This window comes from Chiloscyllium plagiosum, unplaced genomic scaffold (genome assembly GCF_037043375.1).
Source record: "Chiloscyllium plagiosum isolate Xiang-an unplaced genomic scaffold, Cpla_swu_hap1 HiC_scaffold_24, whole genome shotgun sequence".
Lineage (NCBI taxonomy): Eukaryota > Metazoa > Chordata > Chondrichthyes > Orectolobiformes > Hemiscylliidae > Chiloscyllium > Chiloscyllium plagiosum.
This window is the reverse complement of record NW_028270162.1, coordinates 46,037,083-46,055,851: the sequence shown is the minus strand read 5'-3', so window position 1 is coordinate 46,055,851 and position 18,769 is coordinate 46,037,083. Positions and strand designations below refer to the sequence as shown.

The window sequence follows — 18,769 nt, the reverse complement described above, 5'->3', positions numbered from 1 at the left end:
TGTTTGCATCTCCCACAATAACAAAGTCTGAATGCGGCCAGATTGGTTTGTCTCATCCGAAGCAGGAGAGAACAGAAGAGAAACGAAAGAATTCGACTAACCATGACCAGAAAATGCTTCAATTATCTAGCCTTTATAAAGGAACCGACTTTCTTATTACGACCGTGCTCGCTTCGGCAGCACATATGCTAAAATTGGAACGATACAGAGAAGATTAGCATGGCCCCTGCGCAAGGATGACACGCAAATTCGTGAAGCGTTCCATATTTTACACTTCCGCCACATTACAATTTACCGGCTGCAAAAGTGTCACAATGAACCCCAGACGTCGAACCCGGTTACATCTTGATTCACTTACCATGGCAACAGCAAACCCTGCAGGAAAACCCCAACTGCTGATCATACTCAGCAAGGACAAGCCATGTCTTTGGGAACCTGGTGGAAGGGAGCAGCTGATGGACACCAAGGCTGTGGATCAACTCGGCAACACCGACATCTGCTGGGAACAGTGCTTTCAAATCTATTTCCCCCAGGTGTTAAAACGGTGAAAGGGGGACTGGAGAATGTTAATAAACTAGTGGCGGGTGTGGAGTGAGGTTTCGAGGTAGAAGTGGCATTTTGTCCAAAGTGAATGACATAAGGACATCCTGAAAGAAAGAAAGTTGAGAGTTTGTGTGTTACAGGGCGGGGGACATGCTGTTTTCAAACAGGTATGCTGTTTTGGAAAATGTAGGGGGTGATGGATTATCAGGGAAACGTAGCACAAACAGCCAGATTTCTGGTATTGAGACTGGTTCTAATGCAATGAGGGGTACCTCGAGTTCTATAAGATTGTGTTAGGGGACTCTCTAATCCGAGATGCAGGCAGATGCTTCAGTGGCCAGTGGTGAAAAATCAGAATAGTTTGTGGTTTCCCTGATGCCAGGATCAAGGATATTTCAGAGAAGATGCAGGATGTTCTCTAGGAAGAGAAGCGCCGGCAGGAGGTCATTGTACACATTGGAACCAACCACATAGGAAGGAAAAAGGTTGAGATTGTGAAGGGAGTTTACAGAGAGTTAGGCAGGAAGTTAAAAAGGAGCTCCTTGAGAGTAGTTATATCTGGATAACTCCCGGTGCTACGAGCTAGTGAGGATAGAGGAATAGGAGGATGCAGCAGATGAATGCGTGGCTAAGAAGTTGGTTTATGCGATACAAATTCACGTTTTTGGATCACTGGAATCTCTTTTGGGGTAGAAGTGACCTGCACAAGAAGGACAGATTGCACCTAAATTGGAAGGTGACTAATATACTGGCAGAGAGATTTGCTAGAGCTGCTCATGAGGATTTAAGCTTGTAAGGTGAGTGGGACCCACGGGAATAGTGAGGAAAGAGATCAATCTGAGACCCGTACAGTTGAGAACCGAAGTGAGTCAAACGGTCAGGGCAGGGAGGGACAAGGTAGGACTAATAAATTAAACTGCATTTATTTCAATGCAAGGGCCTAACAGGGAAGGCAGATTAACTCAGGGCATGGTTAGGAACATGGCACTGGGATATCAAAGCAATTACAGAAACATGGCTCAGGCATGGACATGACTGGCAGCTAATGTTTCAGGATACAAATGCTACAGGAAGGACAGAAAGGGAAGCAAGAGAGGAGGGAGAGTGGCACTTTTGATAAGGGATAGCATTATATCTGTACTGAGGGAGGATATTCCCAGAAATACATACCAGGAAGTTATTTGGGTGGAACTGAGAAATAAGAAAGGGATGATCACCTTATTGTGATTGTATTACATACCCCCTAATCATCAGAGGAAAATTGAGAAACAAATTTGTAAAGAGATCTCAGTTATCTGTAAGAATAATAGGGCGGTTATGGTAGGGGATTTTAACTTTCCAAACATTGACTGGGATTGCCACAGTATTAAGGGTTTAGATGGAGAGGAATTTGTTAAGTGTGTACAAGAAAATTTTCTGATTCAGCATGTGGATGGACCTACGAGAGAAGGTGCAAGATCTGACCTACTCTTGGGAAATTAGGCAGGGCATGTGACTGAGGTGTCTCAGTGGGGGAGCATTTTGGGGCCAGCAACCATAATTCTATTAGTTTTAAAATAGTGATGGAAAACGATAGACCAGATTTAATAGTTGAAGTTCTAAATTGGAGAAAGGCCAATTTTGACGGTATTAGGCAAGAACTTTCAAAAGCTGATTGGGGGCAGATGTTCGCAGGTAAAGGGATGGCTGGAAAATGGGAAGTCTTCAGAAATAAGATAACGAGAGTCCAAAGACAGTGTATTCCTGTTACGATGAAATGCAAGGCTCGTAGGTATACGGAATGCTGGATGAGTGTGGACAAGCGAGGAGGGCAAAAAGGGGACATGAGATAGTGTCGACAAATAGAGTTAAGGAGAATCCATGAGGTTTTTACAAAAACACTAAGGACAAAGGGTATCTAGGGAGAGAATAGGGCCCCTCAAACATCAGCATGGTGGCCTCTGTGTGGAGTCCCAGGAGATGGGGGAGATGCTAAATGAATATTGGTGTTTTCTGTGGAAAAGGACATGGAAGATATGGTATTTAGGGTGACATCTTGAAAAATATCCATATTAGAGAGGAGGAAGCGCTGGATGTTTTGAAATGCATAAAAGTTGATAAATCCCAGAACCTGATCAGATGTACCCTAGAACTCTATGGAAATCTAGTGCGATGATTGCTGGGACTCTTGCTGAGATATTTGTGTCAACGATAGTCACAGGAGAGGTGCCAGAAGAATGGAGATTGGCTAACGTGGTACCACTGTTTAAGAAGGGTGGTAAGGACAAACCAGAGAACTATAGACCAGTGAGCCTGACGTCAGTCGTGGACAGGCTGTTGGAGGGAATGTTGAGGGACAGGATGTACATGTATTTGGAAAGGCAATGACTGATTAGGGATAGTCAACACAGCTTTGTGTGTGGGAAATCATGTCTCACAAACTTGATTGAGATTGTGGAAGAAGTAACAAAGAGGATTGTAGTCCATGGGACTGGTGAGCTCCTCCGGAAGCGTTTGAAGGAAGTATTTGGCGGCCTGTTTGTGCTGCATCCTGGAACTAAATATATTGGAGTCAACAGCCAATGGGAAGTCGAAGTCTGAGCCAAAGACACATATGACCATGACAGTCTGCAAGGACATGTCCTGAACATCTGTGTTTGCATCTCCCACAATAACAAAATCTGAATGCGGCCAGATTGGTTTGTCTCATCCGAAGCAGGAGAGAACAGAAGAGAAACGAAAGAATTCGACTAACCATGACCAGAAAATGCTTCAATTATCTAACCTTTATAAAGGAACCCACTTTCTTAATAATACCGTGCTCGCTTCGGCAGCACATATACTAAAATTGGAACGATACAGAGAAGATTAGCATGGCCCCTGCGCAAGGATGACACGCAAATTCGTGAAGCGTTCCATATTTTACACTTCCGCCACATTACAATTTACCGGCTGCAAAAGTGTCACAATGAACCCCAGACGTCGAACCCGGTTACATCTTGATTCATTTACCATGGCAACAGCAAACCCTGCAGGAAAACCCCAACTGCTGATCATACTCAGCAAGGACAAGCCATGTCTTTGGGAACCTGGTGGAAGGGAGCAGCTGATGGACACCAAGGCTGTGGATCAACTCGGCAACACCGACATCTGCTGGGAACAGTGCTTTCAAATCTATTTCCCCCAGGTGCTAAAACGGTGAAAGGGGGACTGGAGAATGTTAATAAACTAGTGGCGGATGTGGAGTGAGGTTTCGAGGTAGAAATGGCACTTTATCCAAAGTGAATGACGTAAGGACAGAAGCTTTACATTCTGCGAAAGAAAGTTGAGAGTTTGTGTGTTACTGGGCGGGGGCTGCTGTTTCTCTGTGAACTCACCCGAATGGTGGACACTGACTTTGTGAATTTGCGCGGAGGGTGGAGGTTGCGGGGTATATTAGGTATGGCTGTGTGTGTAGAGGAAGGACATTGATGTACGTGATGGTGTGATGTTGTTCAATCCGAAATGTGACCGTTGTTCAGATCCTTTGTGTATTGTTCACAAATAAATTTTCAGTTCTGGATTATGAAAGTGTTGGGAGTTATATAGAATAGATCATCAATGTGAAAGCAAACATTTGTTATTTTCCTGGGTGTGTTTGTCCATAACCCCTTGAACTGGAAATCACGGAGTAAGAAGCACCCTCCAGTTGCAATGAATGATGCTGTACGTTCTTCGAGCGAAACTGAAAAGCTCTGTATCAAACACTAGCCTTCAAAGAGCTTCATTTCGCAAATATTTTTGTATTGGCTGGCGTCAACTGAGGGATGCGCAGAATACTCTGCCGGTTATTGCACAGCTTGGAGAATGCCCTGAGTTGCAGTTTTGACGAATGCAGCGGGACACTTCACTGTCGGGAAACGTCAAGGTGATTGTAGTCCATGGGACTGGTGAGCTCCTCCGGAAGCGTTTGAAGGAAGTATTTGGCGGCCTGTTTGTGCTGCATCCTGGAACTAAATATATTGGAGTCAACAGCCAATGGGAAGTCGAAGTCTGAGCCAAAGACACATATGACCATGACAGTCTGCAAGGACATGTCCTGAACATCTGTGTTTGCATCTCCCACAATAACAAAGTCTGAATGCGGCCAGATTGGTTTGTCTCATCCGAAGCAGGAGAGAACAGAAGCGAAACGAAAGTAGTACAGTGCTCGCTTCGGCAGCACATATACTAAAATTGGAACGATACAGAGAAGATTAGCATGGCCCCTGCGCAAGGATGACACGCAAATTCGTGAAGCGTTCCATATTTTACACTTCCGCCACATTACAATTTACCGGCTGCAAAAGTGTCACAATGAACCCCAGACGTCGAACCCGGTTACATCTTGATTCACTTACCATGGCAACAGCAAACCCTGCAGGAAAACCCCAACTGCTGATCATACTCAGCAAGGACAAGCCATGTCTTTGGGAACCTGGTGGAAGGGAGCAGCTGATGGACACCAAGGCTGTGGATCAACTCGGCAACACCGACATCTGCTGGGAACAGTGCTTTCAAATCTATTTCCCCCAGGTGTTAAAACGGTGAAAGGGGGACTGGACAGTGTTAATAAACTAGTGGCGGGTGTGGAGTGAGGTTTAGAGATAGAAATGGCATTTTGGGAGAGACATTTTATCCAAACTGAATGACACAAAAAATAACAACTTTCCTTTCTGTGAAGGAGGGAATGAGTGTTTCACTGGTTGAGGGAGGGGCCTGCAATGTCTTTGTTAACTCAGCCAAATATTGGAGACTGAATTTGTCGACTGACGGACATTTGGTACGGTCGTGTGAGTGGAGGAAGGACTTTGAGGTAAGTAATGGGGTGTTGTTCAATCTGAAATGTGAGCATCCTTAAGTTCCTCTGTGTATTTGCCTGGATTGTGAAGGTAGTATGGTAGGAATAGGTCGCCCGGGACACGGGCGACGCTGGGAATAATAAAGGTACTCATCAGGAAGCGGGCTGAGAACGGCATCGTGGGGAATCCCCAGCTGAAGGGGAGAGTCCACACCCGGGAGCGATCGGATTGTCATGGACAGCGGCTTGCGGGTGTTTCCTGATGTGGGAGACACTGGGAAGGAAGGGCACGCTCGTCCAGCTGTACAGGGAACAGCTGATGTGGGGAGTGAACGCGGGCTCTGATTGGCTACTGGAGTCAAGTGGCGGGAAAAGTTCCAGACAGCGGGAATAGAAAGGTGCGGGACATTTTGGAACAATGGGACCATTTGGTGAAGAGTCCGAAAATTGGACTTTATTCGTGGGACGCTTTGACTTGTTCTTGAAAGCAAACAACGGGTTTGAGTGATAAAGATCCAGGCGTATTTCCCTGGAACGCACCAAGTTGAGTAGTGACTTTCTTGAGGTTTATAAAATCATGAGGGGCATAGGTAAGGTGAATAGCAGAGGTGTTTCCCCTACGGAATGGGAATTCAAAACAAGAGGGTGTAGCTTTCAGGTTCGAGGGGAAAGATTTAAAAGGGACATGTGGGACAACGTTTTTGAAATAGTGTACATGGAATGTGTATATGGAATGAATTGCTAGAGGAAGTGGTATATGCAGTTACTATTGAAACATTTACAAGACTTTTGTGCAGGTACATGAATCAGAAATGTTTTAAAGGGAGTTGAGCCAAACGCAGGCAAACGGGACTCGTTTAGTTTGGGAGATCAGTTCGGCTGAAGAGTGTGTTTCTATTCTGTATGACTATGACACTGACCATATAAAGTAGCTGAGGACATCATGGTAGTAGTGTTCTTAAGCACCATTGGAAGCAAGACTTCCATAATTCTAAGGAGTATGGTACAATCAGAGAAACCAGCAAGAAAGACATTTTAAGAGCTATGCAAAGTGTTTGGAAATGATTTTGCACCAAAGTGAAATGTTTTCCTTTTTAAAAGCTGATATAGCACGCAGGAGATTCCATTGCCCAGTTGGAGGCTGACTAAAAGAGGTTTGTGCAACTTTGTGAATTTTGAGGGTTCCTCTAAGAAGCCTTATTCAGTTTGAGGCGTCCAAAACGAAGCCAGCAAACAAAAGCTGCGAACAAGGAGAGATCTTGATTTAATGGCAGTTTTCAAAATTGCCATCTCAATGGAGTCGTAAATAGACAGACAGGAGGCTGAAAGAACACAGCAAGCCAGGCAGCATCAGAAGATGGAGAAGTCAATGTTTTGGGTGTAACCCTTCTTCAGGATGGGGACTGCAGATAAAGGGGGTGGCGGGAGCGGGGTGGTGAAGTGGGAATAGGTGAAGATGGGAGGAGGGTATGACCTAGTTCGTCAATAGGAGGATTGAATCTGGTTGGTGGCAAGGAGGATGGAAAGGGAGGTTATTTGAAATTTGAAGACTCAGTGTTGAATCCTCTGGGCTGTAGGCTGCCCAGGCGGAAGATGAAGTGTTATCCCTCCAATTTGCAGTGCAGTTCATTGCAGCAATGAAGTAGGTCAAGGCTGGTCATGTCAGAAAGTGAGTGGTTAGTGGAATTGAATTAGGTGACGATTGGGAGGTGCGGCTAGCCCCTGTTAGCCCGGCTACATGGTTGGGGCACAGCACCTACACAGACGCCCCAATTCTTCCACTGGTATATTGATGACTGCATTGGTGCAGCATCATGCACTCGGCAGAACTGGAGCAGTTCATCGACTTCACCCACGACATCTACCCTGCCCTCAAATTCACTTAGTTCATCTCAGACACCTCCCTCCCCTTTCTTGACCTCACCATTTCCATCTACAGTGAGTCTCTAGATGGATGTTTGCTACAGACCCACAGACTCCCATAACTACCTGTTTCACCTCCGCCCACCCAGTACGCTACAAGAAGTCCATGCCATTCTCCCAATTCCTCTGCCTCCACCACATCTGCTCAGATGAGGAGACATTCCACTCACAAGCATCCCAGATGTCTACCTATTTTAAACAACGTGCTTTTCCCCTCTCTGTCATCCAGACAGCCTCTGCTGCAACAGCTCCATTCCCTGTTCCCCTGCTCTAAACCCCCCTCCACTCCCAATGCAATAAAGACAGAGTCCCCCTTGTCCTCACTTACCACGCCACCAGTCTCCGCATCCAACACATCTTCCTCAAACACTTTCGTCAACTCCAAGTAGACCTCACCATCAAGAACATTTTGCTCTCGCCACCCCTCTCTGCCTTCTGCGAGGACCGTTTCCTTCAGCAGTCCTTGGTTTGCGCCAATCTACCCACCAAGCCCTCCAAAACCCCAGATACCTTCCCCTGGAACTGGAAAACATGCAAAAACTGCTTGTACACACTCCTCTCCTCACCTCCATCCTGGCCCCAAACATTTCTTCCAGGTGAGATAGAGGTTCACCTGCATCTCCTCCAACCTAGTTTACTGCATCACGTGCTCCCGATGTGGTTCTCTCTACATTAGGGAGACTGAACATAAACTTAGGGAACAGTTTGCCGAGCATCAGAGCCAGGCCTGCAGGGGCCGACTGAACCTCCCAGTCACCACCCGTTTCAATGTCCCCGACAACTCCCATTCCGACGTAACCATCCTTGGCCTCCTCCATTGCTTCAATGAACCACATTGCAAATTGGAAGAAGAACACCTCATCTTCTGCCTGGGCAGTCTACTGGAGGACTCAACATTGAGTTCTCCTAATTCAAGTAATCACTCTTTCCATCCCCGATTCCCTTCCCAGCCCCTCCTCATCCCTGCCACCAACCAGATTCATTCCTCCCATTGACTAACCATGTCATACCCTCTACCTGTCTACACTTCACCCCACTTCACCAACCTGCCCCATGAACCCCTTTATCTCCAGCTCCCCCTATATCCAAACCCAGTCCAGAACCAGAATGCCACCTACATGGTAAGGAGTCAAGGAATGCTTTAACACCTCCCCCCCCCCCAACACCCAATGCAATAAAGATAGAGTCCCAGTGCTGCAGCTATAATTGTGGAATTGCCCGAATTTGTCAGAGACAACCAAGCAGGCAAAGAGATTTTTTAAAGGAGACGATTCAGAGGGTGAGCGATAAAGTACATCCTGCCAGTCAGGGAGTGGGCAGAGTGTCAGTAAATACAGAATAGAAAAGGAGAAATTTTGGCTTAGTATTGGGGAAAATAACCAGAGGGCTCAGTGTGCAGGTGTACAGATTTAAATATGATTAAATACGTTTCTTTTAATTGAGGGAGCACTGGAACTTTCTGTCTAAATCTTGTCGATGGAGGAAATCTCAAAATGTTTAAGATCTATTTAGATGAATACTAAAACACCACATAGCACATAAGTGCTGGAAAATGGAGTTAGAGCTTGATGACAAGCATAGACAGTGGACAGATCTCTTTCCCAGCTGTAAAAACTCGATGACACACTCTCTAACCTGGGACGAGATCTGCCGGCTCAAGTCCTGCTCAACACTGCGCAGCGATAGGCCCGCCCACTAGACGAAGACCCACCCACCCCCGCAGCCGTGACAACAGACCACGCCCACAAACCCCGCCCACTAGACTCCTTCAGCGACGGATCTCATTGACACAAAACGCCCACCAGGTTCGGCCAATAAAAACACTCTTATTTACATTGACTAACCCACGCGGTAAAATGATATTACATTTCTGTTATAGTTTAATAAATCGTACACGGTAAAAGATGTCTGCTATCGTATTAACTACATCGCACGTTCCATATGATGAGAAAATAACTATACATACAAAAACACCATAACAAAGAAATACTTCAACTTATTAAGATATATAATGCCTTGAGTTCCCCCTTTTAATCGTGCTCGCTTCGGCAGCACATATACTAAAATTGGAACGATACAGAGAAGATTAGCATGGCCCCTGCGCAAGGATGACACGCAAATTCGTGAAGCGTTCCATATTTTATACTTCACTGTAAAGTGTCCATATTGACCTCAGGTTTAAGTACCAGACGTTCAAGCCAGGTTACACATCATTCAGTTTCTAGACTTCATTCACTTCAATCTCGTTTTCATGCCAGAAGCTTTTGGATTTACTCTCCTCATCAAAACATTTAAGTTATATAAAACATTAATTATAAAATAGTTATTGACGGGCAAATAACAAAATACCCGGGAAGCTGCAAATCCTGAATGAGAACTCCAAGATAAGCCAAGGCTTTGGGAACCTGGTAGAAGATAGAAGCTATTGGACACCAAGGCTATGGACCAACTCTCCAGCAATGATTTCTGCTGGAAACAGTGTTTTCAAACATATTTAATCAGGGTCTGACAGGGGGAACTGGACAGTCTAATCAGGATGGAGAAAGTGAGGACTGCAGATGGTAGAGATTAGAGTCCAGAATGTGGTGCTGGAAAAGCACAGCAGGTCAGGCAGCCCCCAAGGAGCAGGAGAATCGGGCAAGAGCCCTTCATCAGGAATGAGACTGTGAGCTGAGCAAGTGGAGAGATAAATGGGAGGGGGGGGTGGGGCTGGGGGTAAGGTAGCTGCCAGTGTGATAGGTAGATACAGGTGGCAGTAATGGCCATAGGTTGGAGAGGAGGGTAGAGCGAAGAGACGGGAAGGAAAATGGACAAGTAGGACAGGTCATAAGAGTGGTGCCGAGTTGGAAGGTTGCAACTGGGATAAGGTGGGGGGAGGGGAAATGAGGAAACTGGTGAAGTTCACAGTGATGCCATGTGGTGGAGGGTCCCGAGGTGGAAGATGAGGCATTCTTCCCTCCCCACCACTACCCGCTTTCTGTAAAGACTATTCCCTCCGCAACTCACTTGTCAGATTGATGGTCCCCTCCCAACACCTTCCCCTGCCACTGCAGGAATTCTTAAACCTGCGCCCATACCTCCCCCCTCACCTCCATCCAAGGCCCCAAAGGAGCCTTCCACATCAGAGTTTTACCTGCACTTCCACACGTCATTTACTGGATTCACTGCACCCAATTTGGTCTCCTCTACATTGGGGAGACAGGACTATTGCAGAGTATTCAGAAGACACCTCTGGGACACTCACACCAATCAACCTCCAATGCTCCGTGGCCAAACACTTCAACTCCGCCAAGGACATGCAGATTCTAGGCCTCCCCCAACTACCCGACGCCTGGAGTAAGAATGCCTCATTTTCCTCCAACCACACAGCATCTGTGGATTTCACCAGTTTCCTCATTTCCCCTCCCCCCAACTTATTCCATGTCCAACCTTCCAACTCAGTCTCCACCCTCATAACCTGTCCTACCTGTCCATCTTTCTTCACACCTCCACCCTCCTCTCCGACCTATCACCATTACTGCCACCTCCATCTACCTATCGCACTCTCAGCTACTTTACCCCCAGCTCCACCCCCCTCCCATTTATCTTTCCACCCGCTTGGCTCACAACCTCATTCCTGATGAAAGACGTTTGCATGAAATGTCAATTCTCCTGCTCCTCAGATGCTGCCTGGTTTGCTGTGTTTTTCCAGCACCACATTTTTCAACTCTGCTCCTCGGATTCGGCCTGACCTGCTGTGCTTTTCCTGCACCACACTCTCGAGTCTAATCAGGATGTTGTGAACAAAGGATTAGAGATAGAAGTGGAATTTTGGGAGAGGCATTTCATGGAAAGTGCATGATAAGAGAGTAGGAGCTTATCTTTTGAGGAGAGATTAGAGTCTCTCTGTTACAAGTCGAGAGTGCTGTGTCTCTGTGAACTCAGACAAATGTTGGAGGCTGACTTTGTGAAAATGAGCTGTGGGGCCTGAGATATGGTTGTATTACTGGAGAAAGGACATTGAGGTAAGTGATGGTCTGTTGTTATATCTGAAATGAGACCTTTGTTAAAATCCATTAGGTTATAGCTTTCTGGCCACAGAGGCCAAAACTAAATATTTACTTGGAGGTATTTGAAGACATTTACACTGAGGACAGCAAAGTGATTAAGATCCTGATCGAATACACAGTCCAAGTATTTATATACATCTTTCTGGTGGAAATGCTGCTCAAATAGATTGCATATGGATTCAAAAAATACTTCACCAACGCGTGATGCTGGTGAGACTTCTTTATTCTTTACAAGGTATTTACCTGCATCTGTTCACCCATAACCTATTGAAAAAGGAACCATGAAAGCACTCTCCAATAACAGTGAATGTTGCTGTACTTTTCTCAAAGTGAAAAGCTCCGTATCAAAAATTGGTTTTCATAAAGGCACAGCTGTTCTTAAGTTGTTTGCGCTCTGAAGTGTTGCAATCACTTTCCTGAAGCTGTTGCTTTATTTTGAAAATTCTTTTACATGGGCAGGTATGAACTGATTTGATTTATTACTATTATTTTCACATATACCAAGACATAGTGAGAGGTATTGTTTTGTATGCTACCCTGACAAATCATACCTTACATCAGGATAAGAGGACAATATGCAGAACATAGTGTTACAGCTACAGAGAAGGCACAGAGAAAGTTCAACTCTAATATATGAGACGTCTATTCATAAGTCTGATAACAAATTATTGTATCTGCAGCTCGATAGGAGGAGGGAGGATGGGAAGAGACTATAGCCTAGTGCAGTTTTTGATTATGTTTGCTGCTTTCCTGAGGCAACGGGAAGAGTAGACAGAATCAATGGAAGGAAGGCTGGTTTTTGTGATGGACTGGATTGTGTTCACAACTCGGTGTATTTTTTTCTGGTTTTGAGCAGAGCAGTTGCCATACCAAGCTGTGATATATCCAGATAGTATGCTTTCTATCGTGCATCTATAAAACTTGATGAGTCATTGTGGACATGCTGAATTTCCTTAGTCTTATGAGGAAGTAGAGGCATTGATGTGTTTTCTTGACTGTAGCATCCATGTGGATCGACCAGGATAGATGATTGGGGATACTTGCTGGTTTTCCCTCCTGTTTGGAGAGTCCCTGAGTTGTAGCTTGTTGAATGCACCTGGAAACTTCACTGTTAGGAAATGACAAAGTGATTGTGGTCCATAGAACCCATGAGCTCCTCTGGAAGCATTTGATGGAAATGTTTGGCAGCCTGTTTTTATTGCATCCTGATACTGAATGTATTGGGAGGAGGGATTTTGAGGCAATCACACTTGTGACCATATTACTCTGCATGGACATCTGCTCATGGTTCAATTTCTCTGTTTGTAAATCCCTGCATCACAAAATCTAAATGTAGCCAAATTGGCTTGTGCTGTAGGCAGCAGAAAATAAAAAATTGAAGAGAAAGAAACAGAATGCAACTAACCATAACCAAAAAGAAAATGGTTCCAATATTGAGCCTTTCTAAGGTACTAATCTTCAGCAGTACATATTCTAAAATTGGAATAATACAGATAAGATTAGCACAGTCCTGTGTGAGGATGACATGTAAATTTGTGAAGTCAGAGTCATAGAGATGTACAGAATAGAAACAGAGCCTTCAGTCCAACTCATCCATGCTGACCGGATATTTTAACTTAATCTCATCCCATTTGCACATATTTTACACTTCACAACATTTCAACTACTGTAAAGTGTCCGCACTGACCCCAGGTTTAAAAACCAGACTTTGAACCCAGGTTACATTTGATTCAGCTCCTTGTCAACTTTAGTCACTTCAAGCTTCTTTTTATTCTACTGGCTCTGGGATTTACTCTCTTCAACAAAATATTTAAATTGTTTAAAACATTTATTATGTCATAGCCCAAAGGTGTTTTTGTCATAGACTATGCTGACGACGACCACGAAATGCTCTTATCATTGAGCCTTAATATGGCAGTGACCTTCAGCTGCATTTTCTGTTTGCTTTGGAAATGCATACATTGAAATTAGAGAAAATTTACATGGCCATTGTGCAAGGATGACACAGAAACTCCTTGAGTTTTCCATTTTTTACCCTTTTATAATTAACCTGTCAATTACGAAGTATGGAAGTGTGGGAAGTTAATTAGAATAGATCATTAATTTTAATGCAAAGGTTTGCTGTTTTCCTGGGTGTATTCTCCTTCAATCCTTTGAAAAACAAACCATGGAATATAATATAATAATGAGTCACCAATAACTGTGGATGACATAGATTCCTCCAGCCAAAGTGAAAAAAATCAATTCAAGGTTTCACCTTCTCCAAACTGTTTGTATTGACTTCAAGGTGAAACAGAGCTGAAAAATGTGTTGCTGGAAAAGCGCAGCAGGTCAGGCAGCATTTAAGGAGCAGAAGAATCGACGTTTCGGGCATAAGCCCTTCTTCAGGAATGAGGAGGGTGTGCCAAGCAGGCTAAGATAAAAGGTAGGGAGGAAGGACTTGGGGGAGGGGCGTTAGGAATGCGATAGGTGGAAGGAGGTTAAGGTGAGGGTGATAGGCCGGAGAGGGGGTGAGGGCGGAGAAGTCGGGAAGAAGATTGCAGGTCAAGAAGACGGTGCTGAGTTCGAGGGTTGGGACGGAGATAAGGTGGGGGGAGGGGAAATGAGGAAACTGGAGAAATCTGCATTCATCCCAGGCGGAAGATGAGGCGCTTTTCCTCCAGGCGTCGTGTTGCCATGGTCTGGCGATGGAGGAGGCCAAGGACCTGCATGTCCTTGGCGGAGTGGGAGGGGGAGTTAAAGTGTTCAGCCACGGGGCAGTTGGGTTGGTTTACCTCCCTCCCCTTCCTAGACCTCTCCATTTCTATCTAGGGCGACCGACTCAACATGGATATTTACTATAAACCGACCGACTCCCACAGCTACCTGGACTACACCTCCTCCCACCCTGCCCCCTGAAAAACCACCATCCCATAATCCCAATTCCTTCGCCTCCGCCGCATCTGCTCCCAGGAGGACCAATTCCAATACCGAACAACCCAGATGGCCTCCTTCTTCAAAGACTGCAATTTCCCGTCAGACGTGGTTGATGATGCTCTCCACCGCATCTCCTCCACTTCCCACTCCTCCACCCTCGGGTCCCGCCCCTCCAATCACCATAGGACAGAACCCCACTGGTCCTCACCTACCACCCCACCAACCTCCAGATACATCTTTTGTCATTTCCGCCACCTCCAAACTGATCCCACCACCAAGGACATATTTCCCTCCCCTCCCCTATCAGCGTTCCGGAAAGACCACTCCCTCTGCGACTCCCTCGTCAGGTCCATACCCCCCGCCAACCCAACCTCCACTCCCGGCACCTTCCCCTGCAACCGCAAGAAATGCAAAACTTGCGCCCACACCTCCCCCCTCCCTTCCCTCGAAGGCCCCAAGGGATCCTTCCATATCCATCACAAATTCACCTGCACCTCCACACACATCATTTACTGCATCCGCTGCACCCGATGTGGCCTCCTCTACATTGGGGAGACAGGCTGCCTACTTGCGGAACGTTTCAGAGAACACTTCTGGGACACCCACACCAACCAACCCAACCGCCAGACCATGGCAACACGACGCCTGGTGGAAGAGCGCCTCATCTTCCACCTAGGAACCCTCCAATCATGAGGGATGAATGCAGATTTCTCCAGCTTCCTCATTTCCCCTCCCCCCACCTTATCTCAGTCCCAATCCTCGGACTCAGCATCACCTTCTTGACCTGCAATCTTCTTCCCGACCTCTCCGCCCACAACCCCTCTCCGGCCTATCACCCTCACCTTAACCTCCTTCCACCTATCACATTCCCAACGCCCCTCCCCCAAGTCCCTCCTCTCTACCTTTTACCTTAGCCTGCTTGGCAAACCCTCCTCATTCCTGAAGAAGGGCTTATGCCCGAAACATCGATTCTCCTGCTCCTTGGATGCTGCCTGACCTGCTGTGCTTTTCCAGCAACACATTTTTCAGCTCTGATCTCCAGCATCTGCAGTCCTCACTTTCTCCTAGTTGATTTTAACCTACTGCGAATCCTCTTGCTAGGATGCCTTCCTTGTAGAAGCTCTCTTCCTCCCTCTACAAGGATTTCAATGAGTCCCTCTCTCATTGCACCCCCCAGGTCATCTCCTCTGCCCTGAAGCTCTTCAGCCCCGTCCTCAAACAGACTCGCTACCACAGCCACATCTCCCTCCTCAGCACCTGTCTACGGAACTGACTGACCCCGCACGGACTCCAGACTATGTTCAGACCAACAAAATTTGGACCCAACCAGGACAACAAATCCGAAGCCTCGAGCAACAGACCTCCCTACGGATCCTCCGCTCCACGCTTGCAGCCATGTGCCGCTACCTACATTCCCTGCAGTCAGCCCTTCCCCAGCTCAGGACAACACTCTCACAGACCTGCAAAGGACCTCTACTGTTCTTCATCCACAGAAGAATCCATACACTAAACAAACAGTTCTTCCTAGCCATATCGGAAATTAAAGACAGTAAGTACTAAAAACTTTCATGTACTTAACCCCATACTCTGGATTCCTCAATCGTTCCAGTATCTTCCATCGGCCTCCGGAACCAGTCGGGCGTCATTAACCATGCGGCCACTGCAGCAACCGCCGCCGCGAACCATGACGTCACTTCCGCCCCCACCAACCATGCAGCCTCCGCGATCGCTGCCCAGACAACCGCCACCGCGATCGCCAGGAAGACCATCGCCAACAGATTAGCGGCCTCCGCGGGGGCCACAATCACCGGGAACAACACCATTTCTGTTGTTCCCGGTGATTGTGGCCCCCGCCACAGCCACTTCTGCCCCCGGAGTTGCCGTCGCCACATCTACTTCCGCCCCCAGTGATGTTACTCACCTGCACAACGACCACGCCGCATGCGTCTCTGCCTCCACGCCGATCTCTGCCCCCGTGCCGATCCCCACCCCCACACCGATCTCCGCCCCCGCGCTGATCTCCGCCCCGCACCAATTTCTGCCCATCATGCCAATATCCGCCCCCACGCCAAACCCCGCCCCCACTCCCAGCTCCAGCCCCACACCAGGTCCTAGCTCCCAGCACTGCCGTATCTTCACCATCCCTCCAGACGTACCCCTCGCTGAGGATGAAAGATCAGTTCTCAGCAGAGGCCTCACCTTTATCCCCCTACGCTCCCGGATTAACGAGTTCAACACGCGGCGAGACATCGAACAATTCTTCTGCTGCTTTCGCCTCTGCGTCGACCTCTTCAACCAGGATTCTCACTCACCCTCTGACGACCCCTTCTCCCGCCTCCAACACACTCCACCCACCTGGACACCCTGTGCTGGCCTCTTACCCGCCCTCGATATCTTCATAGCCAACTGCCGCCGTGACATTGACCGCCAAAACCTGTCCACTCCTCTCACCCACTCCAACCTCTCACCCTCGCAACGTGCAGCTCTCCACTCCATCTGCTCCAACCCCAATCTTACTATCAAACCGGCAGACAAGGGAGGCGTGGTGGTAGTTTGGCACACCGATCTTTACATTGCTGAGGCTAAATGCCAGCTCACGGACACCTCCTCCTACTGCCCCCTTGACCATGACCCCATCTCCCACCACCAAACCATCATCTCCCAGACCATCCATAACCTCATCACCTCAGGGGATCTCCCATCCACTGCCTCCAACCTCATAGTCCCACAACCCCGCACCGCCCATTTCTACCTCCTGCCCAAAATCCACAAACTGCCCCGGTCGACCCATTGTCTCATCCTGCTCCTGCCCCACCGAACTCATCTCTGCATACCTCGACACGGTCCTGTCCCCCTTAGTCCAAGAACTCCCCACCTACGTTCGGGACACCACCCATGCCCTACACCTCCTCTATGATTTTTGCTTCCCCGGCCCCCAATGCCTTATCTTCACCATGGGCATCCAGTCCCTGTACACCTCCATCCCCCATCACGAAGGCCTCAAAGCCCTCTGCTTCTTTCTTTCCCCCGAACCAACCAGTACCCATCCACTGACACCCTCCTTCGACTGACTGAACTGGTCCTCACTCTGAACAACTTCTCTTTCCAATCCTCCCGCTTCCTCCAAACTAAAGGAGTAGCCATGGGCACTCGCATGGGCCACAGCTATGCCTGCCTCTTGGTCAGACATGTGGAACAGTCCATCTTCCGCAGCTACACTGGCACCACCCCCCACCTTTTCCTCCGCTACATCGATGACTGTATCGGCACTAGCTTATGCTCCCACGAGGAGGTTGAACAGTTCATCCACTTTACTAACACCTTCCACCCCGACCTCAAATTTACCTGGACCGTCCCAGACTCCTCCCTCCCCTTCCTAAACCTCTCCATTTCTATCTCGGGTGACCGACTTAACACGGACATTTACTATAAACTGACTCTCACAGCTACCTAGATTACACCTCCTCCCACCCTGCCCCCTGTAAAAACGCCATCCCATATTCCCAATTCCTTCGCCTCCGCCGCATCTGCTCCCAGAAGGACCAGTTCCAATACCGAACAACCCAGATGGCCTCCTCCTTCAAGACCGCAATTTCCCGTCAGACGTGGTTGATGATGCTCTCCACCGCATCTCCTCCACTTCCCGTTCCTCCGCCCTTGAACCCCACCCCTCCAATCGCCACCAGGACAGAACCCCACTGGTCCTCACCTACCACCCCACCAACCTCCAGATACATCGCATCATCTTTCGTCATTTCTGCCACCTCCAAACAGACCCCACCACCAAGGATATATTTCCCTCCCCTCCCCTATCCGGAAAGACCACTTCCTCCGCGACTCCCTTGTCAGTCCACACCCCCCACCAACCCAACCTCCACTCCCAGCACCTTCCCCTGCAACCGCAAGAAATGCAAAACTTGCACCCACACCTCCCCCTTCACTTCCCTCCAAGGCCCCAAGGGATCCTTCCATATCCGTCACAAATTCACCTGCACCTCCACACACATCATTTACTGCATCCGCTGCACCCGATGTGGCCTCTTCTACATTGGGGAGACAGGCTGCCTACTTGCGGAACGTTTCAGAAAACACCTCTGGGACACCCACACCAACCAACGTAACTGTCTGTGGCTGAACAATTTAACTCCCCCTCCCACTTCGCCAAGGACATGCAGTTCCTTGGCCTCCTCCATCGCCAGACCATGGCAATACGATGCCTGGAGGAAGAGCGCCTCATCTTCCGCCTAGAAACCCTTCAACCACAAGGGATGAATGCAGATATCTCCAGATTTCTCATTTCCCCTCCCCCACCTTATCTCAGTCCCAACCCTCAGACTCAGCACCACCTTCTTGACCTGCAATCTTCTTCCCGATCTCACCGCCCCCACCCCCTCTCCAGCCTGTCACCCTCACCTTAACCTCCTTCCACCTATCGCATTCCCAACGCCCCTCCCCCAAGTCCCTCCTCCCTACCTTTTATCTTAGCCTGCTTGGCACTCCCTCCTCATTCCTGAAGAAGGGCTTATGCCCGAAACGTCGA

At 47.9% G+C, this 18,769-nt stretch overlaps 6 non-coding genes across 6 annotated transcripts; all 6 read left to right on the top strand.

Moving 5' to 3' along the window:
- The first annotated feature begins 164 nt into the window (after positions 1-164).
- LOC148145410 (U6 spliceosomal RNA) lies at positions 165-271 on the top strand. The gene has a single exon (XR_015761338.1). It is a non-coding gene; the product is annotated as a U6 spliceosomal RNA (small nuclear RNA).
- Positions 272-3,340: 3,069 nt separating this feature from the next.
- LOC148145409 (U6 spliceosomal RNA) lies at positions 3,341-3,447 on the top strand. The gene has a single exon (XR_015761350.1). It is a non-coding gene; the product is annotated as a U6 spliceosomal RNA (small nuclear RNA).
- Positions 3,448-4,707: 1,260 nt separating this feature from the next.
- LOC148145408 (U6 spliceosomal RNA) lies at positions 4,708-4,814 on the top strand. The gene has a single exon (XR_015761339.1). It is a non-coding gene; the product is annotated as a U6 spliceosomal RNA (small nuclear RNA).
- Positions 4,815-9,300: 4,486 nt separating this feature from the next.
- On the top strand, positions 9,301-9,407 carry LOC122562895 (U6 spliceosomal RNA). Its single transcript, XR_006315436.1, has one exon. It is a non-coding gene; the product is annotated as a U6 spliceosomal RNA (small nuclear RNA).
- Positions 9,408-12,761: 3,354 nt separating this feature from the next.
- On the top strand, positions 12,762-12,868 carry LOC122562905 (U6 spliceosomal RNA). Its single transcript, XR_006315446.1, has one exon. It is a non-coding gene; the product is annotated as a U6 spliceosomal RNA (small nuclear RNA).
- A 375-nt stretch (positions 12,869-13,243) lies between these two features.
- Positions 13,244-13,347, top strand: LOC148145407 (U6 spliceosomal RNA). Its single transcript, XR_015761351.1, has one exon. It is a non-coding gene; the product is annotated as a U6 spliceosomal RNA (small nuclear RNA).
- The last annotated feature ends 5,422 nt before the right edge of the window (positions 13,348-18,769 follow it).